Genomic DNA, 20,247 nt, shown 5'->3' with positions numbered 1-20,247 from the left:
CCTGCTAACCTTGAACTTTAAAAGCGTTTAATGTGGGAGCTGAAGCCATACAGAATATAAGCATAATCGCGTTTGAAAAGACACACTGCTGAGTGCGGTCTCATGTTACGGGATTATACCTATCTGCATTTCTGAATCGACAATTAAGTAACATTAATTGTTGTTAGGTGGGTAAATCTCATTTCACAAAGGATAAATAAAGATTACTGACTAATAAAAAACAGGGTATCTGAGCCATATTTTTTTTTAAATTTGTCGAAAGAATGACACATATGTAGGTATTATGATACGATAATTATAAAGAGGGCTAAGTTTCGTAACAACGAACGGTGAAGACTGGCTGTAATCTACTTCCGATCTTTGTCCGCAAATATATTATATTTATATTTAAGTATATATATTTAAGTTAAATTTAAGAGAGTATGGCATGCTACAGGGTTTTCTCATGTCATGTTTCAATCACGATTTTAAAACTGGCCTTAACGTTAAAGGATTGCATTAAGGCCAATGGAGACATTACAATAGGTAGGTACTAAATGTTTTAAGCAGTTGGAAAATTATAATATCCTTGCTGCATTTTATATGGCAAGATCTGATTATTACATTCATATTTTATACAGTTCATTACCGGGTAGGATATATAACGTCCGTGAATTTGACGCAATTCTGCATAGATTCTGTCTTCCCTTTCTGTTTCCATTTGCATCATACTTTTCTTTATCGATGATAGAAATTACAAATATAGTAGGTATCAGGGTAAGTGGATTTTAGTAGGCATCCTACATAAATAACGTTGGAAAACGGTATAGTTGGTGGCTTCTCAAAGACTCTCAAAACATTTAGTTCGCTTTGAAGTTGCCACGCACACCTAGCGGAAGTACATCCCGCATACGGGCCTTTTGAGTAGCTAGGCCCCAGCTCTTAGACCTTATTTTGAGTTAGGTACTGCGCAGCTATTCGCTGCAACGTCGGAGTGAATTAGAAGTTTGGCGAGGGGTAGATCTATACCTACTTCATTCCTATTTTAAGAACGCAGCAAGAAAATCGGGGCTTACCCTAAGGTAAGCCCCGATTTACTTTTTTTTGGCTTTAGTGTACATTCGTCATATCGGTTTATTATTTGTTAAGTAGGTATTACAGCTGCTATAAAAATAAAAAACCGAGATAATAATAAAGAAAACGTTTCGTTTAAAAAAGTGTTTCGAAAAGTATATCCTCAGTGACATGTCTTGTACTATTGTACGGAACCATGCGTTACCGATATTTCGAGGTTCCTTCAAGAATCATGGTTAATCACCGAGGGACGGACGCGACAGCAATAATTTCAATGTTGTTTTCGTAGGTACTAAGACTACTAAAATACGAGCTTCAATTACGTACAGAAGTCATATGAAAGTTCGCCAGACCTTGGCAGTGACAGAGGCTCGCGACCTTGTGTATATAACGGTATATACACAGAGCGCGGCCGCGGCGTCCACTCAAATTAAACATGCGAGAGCCCAGAGACAGGAAAGACGCGAAAATATATCATCAATATATTATAAATGTGATTTTAAAAGATTGGTCGGAAGATAGTTGTTTCAAATTGAAATAAAGTCGGAGTTAAAATCACTTATTATATGTCAAAAACTAGGTACCTATTCACAATACATACAGATTTTACTTTCTTTCTTTCTTACTTTCAGCAATCGCCTCAAACATGAAACGATTGGTAGCTCTGAGATGTGATAATGATTTGTTTTAAAAATATATTGTCTGGAGCAAAAAAATGCTACTTTTATTTCTGTAACAGTTTGTGGCGCAAAGCAAAAGCAAAATGAACACGAGAATTTATAAGTGTCGTTATTTAGTATGTGAGTGGATATGTGAATATCCACTCACAAGGGATTTGTGGACGGAATGGTCGAAAGCGTCAAGTTAGACTTCGGAACGGACTAAAAGTCGTGGGTGCCAATATTTTGCCCATACTCATTCTTTATCTAAACTATCGAGAATGTCGGGATGCTAAAAATATAAATTGATACATCATTAATATTAATTACAGGGTGTAATAAAACCCGTGCTGTGACGAGGAGGACAAAATATTACTCACTTAGGTATGTGACCACGAGTCGAGAATGATTTAATTTAATACTAGGATTACGTCCTGAATCCAGATATTTCTTATAGTGTTGAGAGGCAGAGAGTGGAGTTATTTTAATGGACGGAGATTTTGTAACTTCCTTTTTATAGTGATTGAGGACAGTTCTTTAATTTCCATTATCTCATAATTGATCTTTGACACTATTCTTATACAGGTACCTACATACTCACGTCATTAACGTTTCTATTTATTAGTATTAGGTCATCTTCTTAGTATTGCATCTTTTTTCACACAGCCTCAGACAGTTATAGGAAGCGGTCCACTACTTATTTTACACAGGAGTGGTGATTGTACTTGCACCGGGGTCGGGGGCACTCTGACCCGCAGGATTGGTTGCGCATGTAAATAAATGATAGTGTAAGTAAAGTACTGTGTCTATTGATTAATGAATTTACGTATTAAATTTACATAAAATATAGGTACATAAGTAGGTATTAGGTATAAGAAGTTTAAAGATTATGTTCTTTAATTTTATTAGCAAACGTCACGCGTCAGTAATCTGTACCCTACCTATAAGATTATAATTGGAATATTATTGCGTATTCTATAATTAGAAATTATTGTGTATCTTATGTGGGAAGCTCTTATCACAAAGCGTAAGTACTTACATAGGTACCTACTAACCTATCTCAATGATTTTACGAAAACAAGACGTGAAGAATGTATCTATGGAAGGGTTTATTGTTTTGCGAAATAAGTGTAAATACCTATTACTCAAAATGTGATAAAAATTTAGTTGGTATATTAAAATCCTCATTAAGATAAAAAACCGGTAGGTAACATGATCGAAACGGTATGTAAGCTCGTTTGTTCTCCCTTTTCATAAAAATAGACAATCGAGTAGGTATTTTGATGCCTACCTACTGAAGCTAGCTGGAAATGTAATTGTATACTTACTGTTACCAAACTATATTGTTAATTCAAGCTTTACGTTACTTAGGTATTCATACCGTTTCCTCGTTACGAAATCATTACGGATTTTTTTATGAAATTAAGGGACGAGACGAGCAGGACGTTCAGCTGATGGTTATTGATACGCCCTGCCCATTATAATGCAGCGCTGCTCAGGATTATTGAAAAACCCAAAACTTCTGAACGGCACTACAACTGCGCTCGTCACTTGAGACATATGATGTAAAGTCTCATTTGCCCAGTAATTTCACTAGCTTCGGCGCCCTTCACACCGAAACACAGTAATACTTACACATTTCTGCTTCACGGCAGAAATAGGCACCCTAGTGGTACAAAAAATCTAACCGGCATTCGGTGCGAAGGAGCCTCCCACTGTTAATTTTTGGGTAAATTACTGTTTTTTTATTATTTTGGTAAGTTTTGTTACAGTTGTCTTACAATTTACAATGTAGTGTGTAGTAAGGTCGCCATTTAGTGAGTTGGCGACTCGCGAATGGCGACCACCTACCGGATGGCGTAGTGTTGGTAAGCCTCCCACAAGATGGACCGACGATCTGGTCAAGATCCCCGGAGTAGGATGGATGAGGGCAGCGCGGGACCCATCGTCATGGCGATCTTTGAGGGAGTTGTCCAGCAGTAGACGTCTTCCGGCTGACATGATGACGAAAATGTAAGTATTGGGACTACCCAACTCAAATACTAATTTGAACTATTTGCCGTCCCGAATAAAGACAATTGTAATATCTAAGCTTTAACATTAGTAATCAAAACAGGCGATGAATGAATGTAATTTGATCGTGGTAGCTATAAATTCACAATAATTTATAAGTACTTCAAATTCTTGTAATTATTGTTCGCATCGGATAACACGATGAGAAAGGCGATTTTATTTACCTGTTTGTATGTTTGTTTGTAACCGACTCATATGAGCTTGATTTTAGCCCACTTTAAACAGACAGATTTTGTCCAAACTTCGTAGATTTATCTAGGACCGATGACATACAATATATTAATTTGATAAAAATATGAAATCTTTCAATTTGCAAATTGTAAGATTTTTGTTATTTTATATAATTTTCATCTATGTATATGGCAGGAATTGAAGTTAATTTTAAATTTCTTATCTATTTTTTAGTTCGGTTTTCTATTAAAAGCGTGTTTTTAGTTTTTTTTAACTGCTATTTATTATTTAATTTTTTTATTCTATATTTCACATTTGTATGAAAGTTTCGTTGGTTGTTCATGTGAAGATATATAAGAGTGTCCAATGTCAATTACTGGTACAATTCCGATGTATCGGTCACAAACGTATTTAGAGATTTGGTCTGTTAATCTTATCGCGACCTGTATGACAACTATCTTAATCTTCTCTCAAGTACACGGACTATGATGTCATTGGGAAGTCCACTTTTGTTGTTCTTCATCCGTAGGAACCACTACACCAAATGATTATTTTTGTAAGAAAGCACTGTAAATATATTGTGGCCACTCGATAACTATATGTTTTATATTAGCTTGACCTGTGTCAATGTCACTACAAGACAAAACCGAAATCTATTTTTGGATACAGGGTTTTTCGGGAGCTCTCTGAAGCTGCCAAAGCAAACATCGCAACGTGGCCAACTCCCAGTCGCGGCGGCTGCAGATTTTACATCAAAGAAGATTTGTAGCATCATATATTATGTCCATGTCTGTCTGTCTACTTATGTTATCTAGAACCAGCACCAAAAAAATGTGGTGCTATTTTACGTTTGTAGAAAGAACAAAATTGTCATAAAGGAGGTAAATTAAAGGTACTAAATTATTTATAGTTCAATAACCTATGGAAAATATCTTAACCTGTCCTTAATCTTTATATGTCCCATGGAAAAACTTTACGTAACAAAGTTGTAGGTACTTAATATAAAGTTTTACAACTTTTGCTTTCACGTTTTTTTCACATAACCTCAAAATTTATGTGAAAAATTCAAATAACTATGTTTTTGGTTTATTTAAAAAAAATCCAAAAAGTTTGGTGAAATTTACCTATTCATATCGAAAATACACTGTTATTTTTTTAATTTGAAATATTTATTTTTTGACCTAATTTTGACTTTAATATCGAAAAAGAACTCTTAATTTTCACTAATTTTCGATCAATAATTCACACGTCAAAATATTAGTCTATGATTAATACATGCACTAAGTAGTGGTTAATCATATTACATGTTTTTTTTATTATTATCTTACATAGAATACGCCTTACAATATATATAACAGTTCAGCCAGAATAGTATAAGTACAATTCGTACTAAGTACCTACCTAAGTAGGTATTTAGGTAGAAGTCACGACTTATAAAGGCTTCCGTGTAACGTTATTGCGTGATACAGTTTCAATATCAATGTCAAGAGAATTTCATGACCGAAACGTTCGAAGGACTCGGCTATTTATAGATTCTTTCGTAATCTGATTTTATCGAGACTTATTTCATGCGTACTTATTCATTATGTAATAGAAATAACCTTTATTTACACCCATGCTTTAAATACTCTATTGAAGTTTCTAAAACAGTTAGCTTATTGGCAACATTAAAACACCCAATCTCCTAATAACTATTACATCATCTAAACAAGTGTTGTAATGAAATTCAGTAAAACATTACAACACTCGTTTGGATGATGTAATGGTTACTATGACTGGCTTTTTTCATCTTAGCAGGAAGCTAACTGTTTCAGAAGCTTTTATAGAGGATTCATATTCTGGGTGTAGATAAAGTCTTGTATGCAACTGTCGATAATTAGGTATTGAAACACTCATGTGATACTATTATCACCCCTAAAAATATAAACCCACATTCGTGTATTAATATCCCTTATTGCAACAGTTGCATAAATAACTAATAAGTACCTATGATTTACTGAATTGTAAGTTGCTATGGTATAAAGTTCACTTATTGTTATGCCTACTACCCGGTTAAGTCGAGTTAGTAAGTCTTTTATTGGGCGACGCTATATGCTTTAACAATATGATCCCAGAAAATGTACAAAACAAATGCGTTACGAAATTAAAAAGAATTGTTAAGAAACGTTTGTGTGGGAAAGGTTATTATAACATAAACGATTTTCTTAATGATACCACAGACTGGGAATGAAGCGGTACCTTCAAAAAAAAGCGCGTACACCCTCCTTAAAGGCCGGCAACTCTCCTGTGATTCCTCTGGTGTTGCAAGAGAATGTGGGCGGCGGTGATCACTTAACACCGGGTGATTTGTCCTCCTTTTCCATAAAAAAAATGCACTGTGGGATACTGAACATGGTTCTCAATGTTTTGTTCTGAATTCCTTCTTGTATCTCGATATTACTATTACTGGCACTCCCCGATAACTGTATACCGTATTTCCATATTGGTTTGTAAATAAGGAATTTATTGCTGTCATTATTTTGTGAGTAAGGTCGATTGAGAGCTTGCTAATGGATTACGTACTTAGACTCCTTTTGGAATACTGACGAAACAAGCCGATGGCCCATTGAAAATTACTCTGCCCTTAACTTTAACAATATGAACAGAATCGTGAAGTATCATAAACTTCTTGAAGCGGCTTACTATGTTAAGGTCTATGACGTCAGCGGTCAGTCGTTGCCATGGAAACGTGTCTTGTGATTGAAGATTGTAGCAGCGCCTGACGTCATTATGACGTATCTATAATGGCGGTCTGTCTCATCATTCGTCACACTTGAGATGGACTATGGGTATGTTCCGATATGTACTGCGACCACTGCACAGTGTTACGTCAATTAAGTATACTGTGAAGCCGTTCCTTTATAGCCAGTTATACTGGTTACTATTTAAAACGGAACGCAATCCCGTACATACTGTCAGCCACACAGCATTCAAATGTATGTAAACGTATTAAAGTTTTCCAGTTCATTAAAAAGAACTGTTGTTGGAGTACTGTTAAATATAAAATATTTTAATTAAGACTAGGCACTCGAGTGGTTTTGTCTGATCACGTAATCAAAGTACTGCGAGCACCTTACCTCGAAAACGCCAGTGCTCACAGTAGAATATGGCGGCGATTTATGACGTCATATATTTCCCTAGGGTAATGCGGCAGTATACTGGCAGTCCATAACGGAACGAATTTTTCTACAGTGATAGCACTGTGCAATGCTCGCAGTGCATATCGGAACATACCCTGTATCTCGCGGGATAGGTGTGAAGGCAGTACTGAGAATTAGACGAACGCTGCAAATACAGTGACTTCCACGCCTTTCGAGCTAGTAACCAATCAACACCGTCCCAGAGTTGTCTCTCAACAGTTATATATACACACACACACACACAGATATAGATTATCTTACCTCTCAGGATAATTCGCGAGTAGAAACACGAGATAGAATATCGCGATTGAGAAATAAACCCGAAAAAATATCTTTTTCGTTACCATTCTCAACGATAAGACCATTTCGGTACTTTCTCGAAACACCTCAGTAGATACGAGAGTCTTAACTTCCTAACCGATAATACTATCGATACACATTGATAAACAAGATTGTGTTATCGACAAGTAACATTACTTGCCTACTTCTGAATGATGACATTTCAGGTAATACTTTATCAACATGGAAAATTTACAAATGTTATTTAAAGTCCCTTCAAAGGTATTTACGCAGTAAAAAGGCTGAAATAAAATCTTTAAAGCTACGAATGGTATACCTATTAGGGTGGGAAAATATACACGCTCTTCTATACCAATTACAACGATTAAGATAAAGATATCTTAATTTTTTTTTGTGAAGGAGTTCTTGGACTCATGACAATTTTATAATGCAAACATTACTTTTAGGCCAAGAATTACAAAGAGTAACCTAGGTAGGACCGCTCCTATTAACTTTCTTGAGTTTCTTACCATTTCTTCTTTGACATTCATAGGAGATAATTTCAGACCTAAGCGAAAAATCCAAATTGGTTTATAATCAATCTCCTTACAGACATAATTTATAACGTATAGGTATTAAAGAAAGAAAATTTCATTAGCATCGTTGTGTCGATGAAACGAAAAAGCGCGACAGTGAAAAGTGAACAGACACATAAATTTATAAGATTTAACGTGGGAGAAAAAGAGGTAGGAAGCATTATACAGTGTTCTGGTCCCAGGCGATCATAGTTGAAAAAGAGATTGTCATAATGTATGACGCCAGTATACCTTAAGGCGACACTAAATGCCAGCGACCTTGAGCGATATGAGTTTACGGCTGCCGGCCCGCCATCTATGTAACAAAGCCAATATTTTCAAAATTCTTGCGTGGAAAACAGTTTATTATGCTGACAATCCTCGTTATTCACTACTTATCTGAATAAATTAACCTACACAAAAAGTACAAGCTATAAGAATAACTTTTCTGAGAGAAGTACCAAAAAAATGCGTCACGCCATGCCAAAAAACTTGTTAATTTCAAAGAAAAGTGGTAGTTCAAAAAGGCTCGGCAGTGTTAACTATAACCATCAGCAAGCATTAGCAGCCTACAAATAAGACTTAAGGATATTTGTAACAGGATTAAGTAGTTTTCATAGCTCGAAATGCTATACTTTCACCACAAAATTTGTCTAAAAACACCATGTTTGCGTGTTTTCTGCTTACTTCTCGACTAATATATTCTGATGTCATGCGCTCGACGTATTACTACATAGACACCAGTAGAAAATAATTATGGTAGCGGTGCTAGTAATGTCTTTCATAGTGGTTGAAATCATGTGTCATCCTAGCAACATGCAATTTTTTGTTTGTAAAGCGGCTTTAGTACAGTTCAGTGCAGCCCTGTTTCATTGCGACCAATGTGATCTATTGTGATAGACACTGTTGAGTATAGCTCACTGCTAAGATTGATTATTCTTATGAAGATTCATAAAATCTTTTTTTATCTTTAGACGATGTGTAGTGTACAACTTACATATCACTTTTAAACGTTTGAATAATAGAACACTTGAGATAAAACAAGTGACATCCGGGGCTCTTGAAGACTTTTGTTTTAAAGTTTGATGTTTCCTTAAAGTAGTCATCGCCGTCACGATATTGGCAGAAATACATGAGGTTTCTAAATTTGGGAAAACCGCTGTCCAAGAAATAATGACTTATTTAACCAGTTTCATTTTATTAAATGGTTTACCTTATTAAAATGCATAACAAATATTTAGACCCAAGGAAACAGTTATGTGGTGAGGCATTGGTCAGTTAGGTGTTCGTAAATTATTGATATATATGTTATGTAAAAATTTCGATAAATATAATATATTTTAGTCGAACGTAGTGTTGAAATTCTCTTTGAATTTGATGTCAAAATGCGCGAATCGCATTTAGTTCAATCACTTTTATAATAATAATTTCTTTAGATTTTTAATTAGTTAAAACCGACCTCTACAGCTTTACACACAACTATTAGAAAAAACGGCCAAGTGCGAGTCAAGGGTTCCGTAGCAGCAAGTCACATAATATAAAAGTTATATAGAAAGGAAAACGATATTAAATTATATAAATGGAATAGGCAAAAAATCTTATACCTCAATATCAATTGTGAAGACCTATCCATAAGAATAGATACACACGTATGGATTTGATGATAAAAAAAAAATTGAGTTTCAGTTATAACTAATTTAAACCCCCAAAATTTGTTTTTTTTTTCTATTTTTGTGTGAAAATGTTAATGCGGTTCACAGAATACATCTACTTACCAAGTTTCAACAGTATAGTTCTTATAGTTTCGGAAAAAAGTGGCTGTGACATACGGACGGACAGACAGAGAGACAAATAGACATGATGAATCTATATAGTTTCCGTTTTTTGCCATTTGGATATGAAACCCTAAAAATAACCCAGATTAAACTGTAATTTATTTTACATTTAGTGACTCGTAAGATTGTCTGTCAATATTTAAAAAAAAAACTAGTTATTACGAAGAACATTAACCACGCGATGTGGTCGCAAAAGGACGCTGTAATTTGCCGCAATGGCGCACATCCGGCCAATTCACAAATGGTTGAAATATGATTCATACACTTTTGATTGTGACTACTCACTAGTGACGTATTAAAGTTGGGGCTTGTTTTATTATACTTTTTTTCCTTCCTGTCCCTTTTTATCTCCGGAACAGTTTGAAAACGTTCGCAAGTTCGCAACCTTTGTATTTTGCAAGTAACTGACAACTGCTTATGAATTCCTGGTAATATTTAGATGTATGTACGACTTTTATATTCAAAGTTAAAGTCAAAGTTAGTAATTAATTAATTTTAATTCCACCTTCGCACGACACGCCACAAGTTAGGATATCATCCTCACCATCTGGATGTGTGGCGGTCCTCCAGTGTGGTTTTCAAGGAGCTTTCTCCCTCGTACTACAAAGCTGTGGAATGAGCTTCCTTGTGCGGTGTTTCCGGGACGATACGACATGGGTACCTTCAAAAAAAGCGCGTACACCTTCCTTAAAGGCCGGCAACGCTCCTGTGATTCTGTGTTGCAAGAGATTGTGGGCGGCGGTGATCACTTAACATCAGGTGACCCTTACGCTCGTTTGTCCTCCTATTCCATAAAAAAATAAAGTCAAATAAACTTTATTCAATTAGGCTCTAAGGCAACTAAGCTCTTTTGAATCGTCACTACAAATATTTCTTTTAAATTATTGAGTTTACCATAATATGTTCGTAAGAAGTTTAGCTCGTGAGAAGAACATTTAAGAAACTCTCTACTCTTTTCAATCAAATAGAGTAATTTACAATGGCTGTAATATACATAACAAATTAATTTGTAAGGCATCCAATATATGAGTCCTCTTTAAAGGATATAAACTCTTCCATAAAAAGTTATACAGAATTAACTGTATAAATATATATTATCGTATATTGGATGCATCAACCTTTAGAGCTTGAATTCATTGTTTGTGTAAGGATGCTTCGTGAACATGATGGTCGTGATTGTTGTCACAATTAGTAACTGCATCCAACAAATACAATGATTTATTAACTATAACAGGTTGACCTGGCACCACAAACAGCACCCATTCACGAATTGACGCATGGACCAGCCATCGTTCCCCTCGCACATATTTGAGGGAGGTAGACGATTCACCAAAAAAGACATGCCTTAGTTATGTATTATATGAAATAAACCCAATCAGGGTGAAAAAATTTTCTTTTCGGGAACACAAAAAAATAACAACTGAATTAGTTCACATATCGCTGTATGAATCAGGCATTTAGAACATAACATTTAGTATCTTTAAAGGTTAGTGCTGAAATGATAAACATGCACCAGATTGAACAATGATTATGGTAATCAAAGTCGGACGTCATTTGCGAGACAACGTAATTCATAATCACTAACAGGAACGATTTCGAATACGATAGCAATTCAGTATTCTGCTTATATAACACAAAGTGAAATGTAAAAAGTTTTTTTTACACTTTTTAGCTATGTATTGTCGCTTCATTATGTGTCTTCTACCGCATTTATCAAGGGCAGTATTCGGAAGAGCTGTATAACCTGATTCTTGCCGCCGAACACCATCTTCGCACGACACGCCACAAATTAGGATATCATCCCCACCATCTGCTTGTGTGGCGGTCCTCCACAGTGCGGTTTTCAAGGAGCTTTCTTCCACGTACTACGAAGCTGTGGAATGAGCTTCCTTGTGCTTGTTTCCGGGACGATACGACATGGGTACCTTCAAAAAAAGCGCGTACACCTTCCTTGAAGGCCGGCAACGCTCTTGTGATTCCTCTGGTGTTGCAAGGGAATGTGGGCGGCGGTGATCACTTAACACCAGGTGACCCGTACGCTGGTTTGTCCTCCTATTCCATAAAAAAATGTATATGAATAGTGTGTCTCATGGCAATTCCAATAAGGCCCAACACAAGGATAAAATATGGATTCATGTAGTTTCTTATAATTCTTCTCCCACTGTCAAACTCCCTTTACGAACTCATGTAGCTTCATGATGGTTACCAAGTGTTGTTGCTATACGTTATGTTATTGTGAATCCCTTTATTTAATTATTAATAAATTGAATTATACTTCATCATAAATAACTCTTCACAAATCTTATAATTATATTAAATTAACTATCATTACGTTCGATAGCTAGGCGAATTCGTTAACCGAAATAGCTGCCAGCGCTTAGGTTACCATTAGCCCTATTGAGGCGCGAAGATAGTACTGTGTACATTTTCCGCGCCTCTGGGCCCCACGGCCCAAGTGTCTCGACACTAAACGGTACAAAGATGTAAGAAAAACTGAGACAATAATTAATATAACCTTTTCTGAACTGACTAGATACTTTTCACTTTAATGCAGGCCTTTTATCTCTATGGCCACGAATCTATGGATTGAGGCGCTGTTTGAATGAGAACTTTAGTCAATGCTTGTTCTAGAGATTACATGAAATCTCGATATTGGCGTGTCGTTTAGAGCGGGCCACGTCATCTAAAACTGACCTTATTTCGTAATTAGAAGGGGTTCAGATTTGAACTAGACGAGCCACCACGATGGACTTAGGGCGTGTCCTGTATATCGACGATAAGCAATAATATTTAGGTTTTTAAAGAAATCCAAGCGGGAATTTCTCCCAAAAAGATATTTAGTTTCCTTATTTTTTTTCTTAATCGTGCTTTCGACACTGCAATCATTTAGATAAAGAAATGAAGAGAAACATGTAAAAAAATTGGAACCGTAGTATTTGTAGAAGTATTTTAAGTAGATTTTCAAAAATGTTACTTTTTAGGACTATAGCGCCTTAAAAAGAATTTGTTGGCTTTAACAGCATTTTAACAACCTTTTTAAGTCTAACAACACGCAGCGGCCCCGATTTTTTATTTGGAATTTTAATGTTTTTAAAATTTTAATGGAACTATATTGGATGGTAAAGTAAAAATCTCTTACTTTAAAGTTACTTAAACGCCCGTTTCAAAACCGAAGTGAATTTCAAGTGCATTTTTAGTAATATTTATTTATTGCTGAGACAGAGTAAATTTTACCAGAACTTACAGCCATAATATAAGAAATTCAATGCTAATTTTAAATGACTACAACAACAATGGTTGCTGCACCATGTCTCATTACAATTCGAATTGTGGAAAAATTCTCATTGTTGGTCTAAAAGAACTTCCTTTTATCCGCTTGTAATCAATGCACTCAACTTCCGGCAATAACCTATTGTTCAAGATTTATACATAGGTAACTGCAAAAAGGTATCTACTACACACTTGTCTTTATTGGAATACAAGCTAGCGTTTGGAACACCTGATGCGTACAACAACTTCAGTCCAATCAAGGAGCGTTACCGGGATTATACGTAGTGGTATAAACCCCATTTTGAAAGATTCCTTTTTTTTATGACAATAAGGGACGAGATGAGCAGGACGTTCAGCTGATGTTAATTCATACCCTGCCCATTACAATGCAATGCCGCTCAGGATTCTTGAAAAACCCAAAAATTCTGAGCGGCACTACAATTGCGCTCGTCACCTTGAGACATAAGATGTTAAGTCTCATTTGCCCAGTAATTTCACTAGCTACGGCGCCCTTCAGACCGAAACACAGAAATGTTTACACATTACTGCTTCACGGCAGGATTAGGCGCCGTTGTGGTACCCATAAACTAGCCGGCATCCTGCGCAAAGGAGCCTCCCACTGGTAAACTGGCCTTAGGAATTCACTGGGAAAAAACATCAGGACACTTAACAATCAACAGCAAACAGAGTGCACTTTTTAGTTCATTGAGTGTTCGCGAAAGACCACAACTGAAAGTAGGATCTTATCGTGTTAAAGCAAACAACGCAAAGGTTTAGCATTGTCGTTTGATTGCAATTATTGTGCAAGTTTTGACTGTTTCAATTTTACGTAATCAGCGCCCGTGACCGCGTTGTTTCCAGTGGGGTTATTAAACACCGCGCTAGGAAATTCATTCCACAGTTTGCTAATAATCGTTTTTAAAGTTGGTTCTTTTTTTATGGAAGACTTACTTACGCCCTTTTTGATGGTACCCATGTCAAAGAATATATAATAGTACAAGTTACCATGTCGTATCGTCCTGGGAACACCGCACAAGGAAGGTCATTGCACAGTTTGGTTGTACGTGGAAGAAAGTTCCTTGATAACCGCACTGTGGAGAAATGCCACATATCCAGATGATGGGGATGATATCCTAATTTGTGGCGTGTCGTGCAAAAGTGTAATTCGGCGGCAGGAATCAGGATAAACAGCTCTTCTAAACCCTCCCCGTGATAACTACGGTAGACGTAACACATTTAGTGATCTAGCCGTTCACAGAACGCTAGGATCTCTTCAAAAGTTGTATGGGTCGACCACGTTTTATTAGTGGACTCTGCAAATCATCAAAGTACCTACGTATGTGGCAGTACATTATAGATATGTTTACAACGAGCTGAAGTGCGCAAAACTCACAGCCACACCTTGGTATTTGTATAGAGATACCTAATCATTTTATCATGCTGATGGTTCGCAAAACGATCGACATTTTCACGGTGAGCGCACAAATACAATGTCATCGTTCCAGTTTCATGCGGTTTAGTCTTGTGAAAGTCCACTCTGTAAACTAGGTTATTGGAAATATGCTATTATAGCTTTGAAAAAGGTACGACGTGATTGATTACGTGAAAACGAAACTAGATCGGAAAGGAATCTCTATTTACAACAAAAAGCGGCTTAACTCGTAAAACTTATCTAACTTTTTAAGTTTTAACAGTTTCTTATTTCTGTTGGAAACAGACGTAATCTTATTTGAGATTTGGTGTGAGCTTCCTACTATAGGTAATTGATTTTCATGAATCTATAATTCAAAATTTATTTTGCAGTCAATGAGAAATCATCAACCTATCTGGAAAATAAAAAGCCAGACTTGACATGAAAAAATGTCTTACGATTGCGCCATTTCTTGAAGCACGGGCATTTACTAATTTATTACGAAAGTAAAGTAATAATGACAGTACTGTGCTGAAAGCAAAATTTCCTATTAATCCGATAATTGATATTTGTTATTATTTCGTCTAAAAATAGTGAAAAAGCCAAATATTACAGCATGATTCGTAACCTTGAACGATCAGACGGTGCTAAATGGCTTTGTAACACGTAGATACAATACCTACTCCGTTATGATTCATAAAATAGCTGCAATAGCTCCGTCAACTGGAAAATAACCCCGCACAGATTAAAAATGGAAGCTAACTTAAAGGTTGAAGATTATTATAAAACAAATTTTAGACCTTTAGACCTTTGATGGTTTTTGGTCTCTTTATAATTATTCAAATTCTCTCAAACCTTTTTTAATCCAATTTAAATTATCCACTGACCTACAAAGTGTGGGCCCTAAAGATTGTAGATTTGTATGCTTCTATTAAAGTAATAATAATCCTATTTATAAGAATAAATAGGATTATTATAGATTAGATTATAGCATAAGAATGCTGTGTATTCATTTAATTTTTTGTACTATTCGTGGTAATGTTCACCTTATAGGTGGACATGGTGTTTTAGATAATATTTTTTGTGATGTAAAAACTATACAAATCACTTTTTACATCTTCAGAGAATGATTGTATACCAGTTCTTGCTCGAAGAGATTATTTCGCATTGCATTTGCTGCGTTTCTAATTCTTATTTTGAGTTCTACAGTCGATGACACAGGATACAGGCAGACGTCGTGAACTAGGGATTTTGAAAGAAAGAAAGAAAATTATTTTATTACTTTATTTGATCACACAGCTTAAAACACTAAAATAAAATTGTCAAAAAAATATATACAATAAAACAATACTAAATCTAAAATAAAATCAACCATAATTATGGTACGTGATCAAATACAGGTCTCTCACTCAGCATTGTGCTGCAGCAAGCTGCAGCGCTGGGTTTCAGTGGGAGCCTTACTTGGTGTCATCACGGATACAGCTTGGTCAAGTTATCAATCAATTTACTAACTAATTAAAAGTAAAATATGATGAGAAACAAAAAAAAAACACTAAATAAAATAAACGAAATACAGATAAAAATAAACAGGAAAACAGTAAGACAACAAATCAAGTGTCATTTCATGTGACCCCATGTTTCATCAAGCGGCCTTAAGTTCGGTCTCCTCGCAGACCCACGAAATGGGTCCTCCTCGCCCTATCCAATGATTGGGAAAATGACTATGGAGCCATTGCCTAACATTGACACCAAAATGTGCAGAACATCCATCGTGCCGGTATATCATGATGCATTCTAATTTCTAAATGCTACAGCTCACGAACATTTATTGAAGGGATGGGATTTCTTTGGGGAAATTAAAAGAACAATTATATGGTTTTTATTTAATTAAGAATTATTATCTTGCTTAATTCTATTTTCTATTTCTTTTATCCAAGCAAAGAGCACGGACGAGTAAAAAAGAAGGACTCCGCGCCGTGATATTAGCAAGTGATGCACCGTTATGCTAGTGTGTGTGCGGTTACGGGGGAAACTAGTTACACAATTTTTTCTCCCTTAAATAATCACATATAGCCACAAATACTTAAATAGTATCGTTATTACACTTTTTTACGACGCACGACGGCATATTTTAAATATTTTATTGAGACGCAAACTGATCTGTCACAGACGATGACAATTCTCATAATGGCCGCCTATCGGCCTGTAATAGTGTAAGTGTGTGCGTGAGGCTATGTATTTATACGTTAATCGGCTTGTTTTGGTGCTACACTGTTATGTAAGGTGACACGGAGTCCTTATTTCTTTACTAGTCCGTGGCAAAGAGCAGCAAAACATAATTTACTTCATATAAAATTACACTTACAATTTTAAATAAAACTTGCATTACATTAACTTTGTTAAAAGTTTAGTTTATTTTTCAACTAGTCTTAATATGTCTCAATGTTGATATTTAACAGTGATACATCGATACAAACATCTTTTACAAAGTTTACATTAGCAAATCGATAAAAAAATCATTTAGCGCATCTCAATATTGTTGTGTTAGTTTATTTTCTACAGACTGAAGACCAATTCTCATATCTAGTCTATTTACTAATACTAAACACCATAAATTACTTGCGATGGAAGTCAGAAGTGATAAATATTTGTTTTAAGTAATTAGTTGGAACGGGAGATGTGAACTTAATGCGAGTCGGACTCGCCCATAAAGGGTTCCGTAGCAGCAAGTAACAGATATAAAAGTTCTTGTTGTTTGTTGTAACTTTGATCGATGTTTTAATAATAGTGTATTTTTTTTCAATTAAGTTATTGATAATACGATTTATGACGTATTAAAAAAACTTCTTATTAGATCTCGTTGAAACCAAATTTCAGTGGAAGTTTGCATGGAAAAGTACATCATATGTTTTTCTTTTAGTTTTATCATTCCCTTATTTTTTAAGTTACAGGGGATACATACATTTAAGCAATTTGGAAGTGTCTCTCGCGCTAACTACTCAGTTTAGAAAAAAATTATATTAGAAATCTCAATATCATTTATGAAGATCTATATGGATAGATATCTACGGAGATAGCCCTACACGTATGGGTTTGATGAAAAAATTTAACCATCCTGTAACTTCTAAACAAAGAGAATGATAAAACTAAAAAAAATATATTTTTACATTACCATGCAAACTTCAACCGAAAATTGGTTTCAACGAGATCTAGTAACTAGTTTTTTTTAATACGTCATAAATCGTCAACTGCAATTTACCGTTCATTCAATCAACTCAAATATTACTATTATTATTAAAGTACTTTTATATTATGTTACCTACTGCTACGGAACCCTTGATGGGTTGTGTTATTCATGCCATTTTACGGCCGTTCCCAATATACTATATCTGTCAATAATCTGAAGCTGTCCCAATATACCCGATAAGTCATTCTTATCGCCTTGGACACGTGAATTGCAATTTCCATACAAACTTCTATCGCTGGTAAGCTATACGTTGTCTCATTGACAGTAACTAAACATGTTTTGTTACCGTCGATAAGTTCATTAAGTAAGTAAGTCACTCAAGTAAGAAATAGACTGAATATTGGGAACGGCCGTTACTGATTAGGAAATAATCTTTCGATATAAGTTTTAAGTTTTTGGTATTTAAACGACTTTGGACACAAGTTCCTTAAGCTAAATTAGTTATAGTTTAAACACCAACACACATAAATATTCCATGACATTTCCGTATCGAGCGCGTCGGTGCATCTTTTTGGTCAAGTTTTGTACGTGGTCGGAGTTGGCAAAGGAGGCGGGTCAACGACCGATGACTCACGCTCCGTGTTTGGACGTGCAAGCCATCTTGACTTTCAAATTCCGTTTGGATAAAAGTAAAACTTGTATTATGTCTAATAATAACTTCGATCAACAATAGCAACAATAATAAACATTAATTTGGTATGTTTTTTAAACGACTTCAAAAATGTGGAGGTTCTTAATTCGATCGGTATTTTTTTTATGTATGTACATCGATTACGCTGAGATTTATGATCCGATTTACATGATTCATCTCTAGTTATTAATAAAATTCTACCTATTGATAGGTATGAAGTCGGTGGAAAGCTAAATGTAATAGCGGGTACCTACACGCGCCACGCGTGACTTTGAGCAGAATAGCTATCTCTATCAATAGGTAGTATTTTATTAATATTAAAGGTATCATGTTTGCATGGGAGGTATATTAAATTAAATCTTTATTAAGTTATTTTATACTTTTTAGTTTTTGAAGTCGGTCTTTAAGGTAAAACAAAACATGTTTAGTTATTTGGGCAGGTCGAAGTTCGGACTATTCAATAGTTTTAAAAATATTTTGTGGAAATAAAAACCCAAGGGGTTAACTTGGGTGACGGTTGAGTATTCCCTAGATGGGCCAAGTCTTGAGCGTGGTATTTAACTTCAACAGTCTTCCCAATAGTCACTTCATCGTGTGTCTTCTACCGCATTATCATCGCATTTATTAGGATATTATCCCTACCATCTGGATGTATTGAGTTCCTCCACAGTACGGCAAGGAACCTTCTTCCACGTACAACCAAGCTGGGGCACGAGCTTCCATGCATGGTATCTGCAGGACAATACGACATGGGTACCTTCAAAAAAGCGCGTACACCTTTCTAAAAGACTGGCAACGCTCCTGTGATTCCTCTGGCGTCACAAGAGAATGTGGGCAGCGGTGATCACTTAACATCAGGTGACCCGTACGCTCGTTTGTCCTCCTTTTCCATAAAAAAAAATTGTCATATCGTGCTTGCCTGCTTTGTGAGCATTAATTTTGTAGTCTTTAGTTATGCGTAGTCATGCGTAGGTATGCTATAACATGCGGCGTCGTGAGCCGGGTCGTGTCCTTCCCTGAATATGTGCAAGGGGAACGATGGCTGGTCCATGCGTTAACTCGTGGTGCTGCTTGTGGTGCCAGATCGACCTGTTTATAGTTAAGGTGACACTATATGCCAGCGAACTTGAGCGATATGAGTTCACGGCTGCCGGCCTCCATCTATGTAACAAAGCCAATATTTTAATATTCTTGGTTGGAAAACAGTTTACATGTTTACAATCCTCGTTATTCACTACTAACATGTTAAACATGTACTTTTTTGAATATTCAAGTTTTTCACTGTAAAACGGGACGTAAAATGGCATAAAAAAGAATTTATTTTTCTCAAAATTGAATATTTTTTTATGTCAGTTTATACACTACCACCGCTTCGGAATCGAATGGCGCCCTCAAACAAGAAGCGGCGCCAGAAACTCTTCCAGTATTCTTTTTCTTTTGTTTTTGCGCTCTATTTAATCAAATATTGTACTGTCATTGCTATTGCTATAAAATAATCATAATCTAGTGTCAGGCTATCCGATCGCTTAGATATTCGGCTGTGGAGTAGTAGGATTAACGACAGACCTATGCTTTAATAAAATATTGAAATTTATTATAGACTAGTTGACCCGACAGACGTTGTTCTGTATATAATAAATAAAATAATGTTTTTTATGAATTTGCCAATAATATATCATAAAATCAAGAATTATTTCGTAAAATATGCTCCCTGTTTCTATTATGAAATTATTATTTTACAGCAGAACTGTCAAACCGTGCGTCAATAAATTCTCTCATAGAAAATATGTCCATACAAAACAAATATCGGACGACGGGGGACACATCAACGAAAAAACAAAATTGTTGTTTTTATTTAATTGCG

At 35.6% G+C, this 20,247-nt stretch overlaps 1 protein-coding gene across 5 annotated transcripts in view; it reads left to right on the top strand.

Moving 5' to 3' along the window:
* The first annotated feature begins 1,245 nt into the window (after positions 1–1,245).
* Positions 1,246–20,247, top strand: part of LOC126968736 (calaxin) — a 199,376-nt gene continuing 180,374 nt past the window's right edge. The window contains exons 1-4 of one of the 5 annotated variants that reach the window (XM_050813843.1): positions 1,246–1,633; positions 2,045–2,096; positions 2,379–2,500; positions 3,485–3,725. The gene's annotated coding sequence lies outside the window, so the exon portion shown is untranslated. Of the gene's footprint in view, positions 1,634–2,044; positions 2,501–3,484; positions 3,726–4,625; positions 4,862–20,247 lie in introns of those variants that run through there. The other 4 variants (XR_007730269.1, XM_050813844.1, XR_007730270.1 and 1 more) reach the window with 4 other exon arrangements.

This window comes from Leptidea sinapis, chromosome 16 (genome assembly GCF_905404315.1).
Source record: "Leptidea sinapis chromosome 16, ilLepSina1.1, whole genome shotgun sequence".
Classification (NCBI taxonomy): domain Eukaryota; kingdom Metazoa; phylum Arthropoda; class Insecta; order Lepidoptera; family Pieridae; genus Leptidea; species Leptidea sinapis.
The sequence above is the reverse complement of the archived record's forward strand: the minus strand, read 5'-3'. Positions and strand labels throughout refer to the sequence as shown.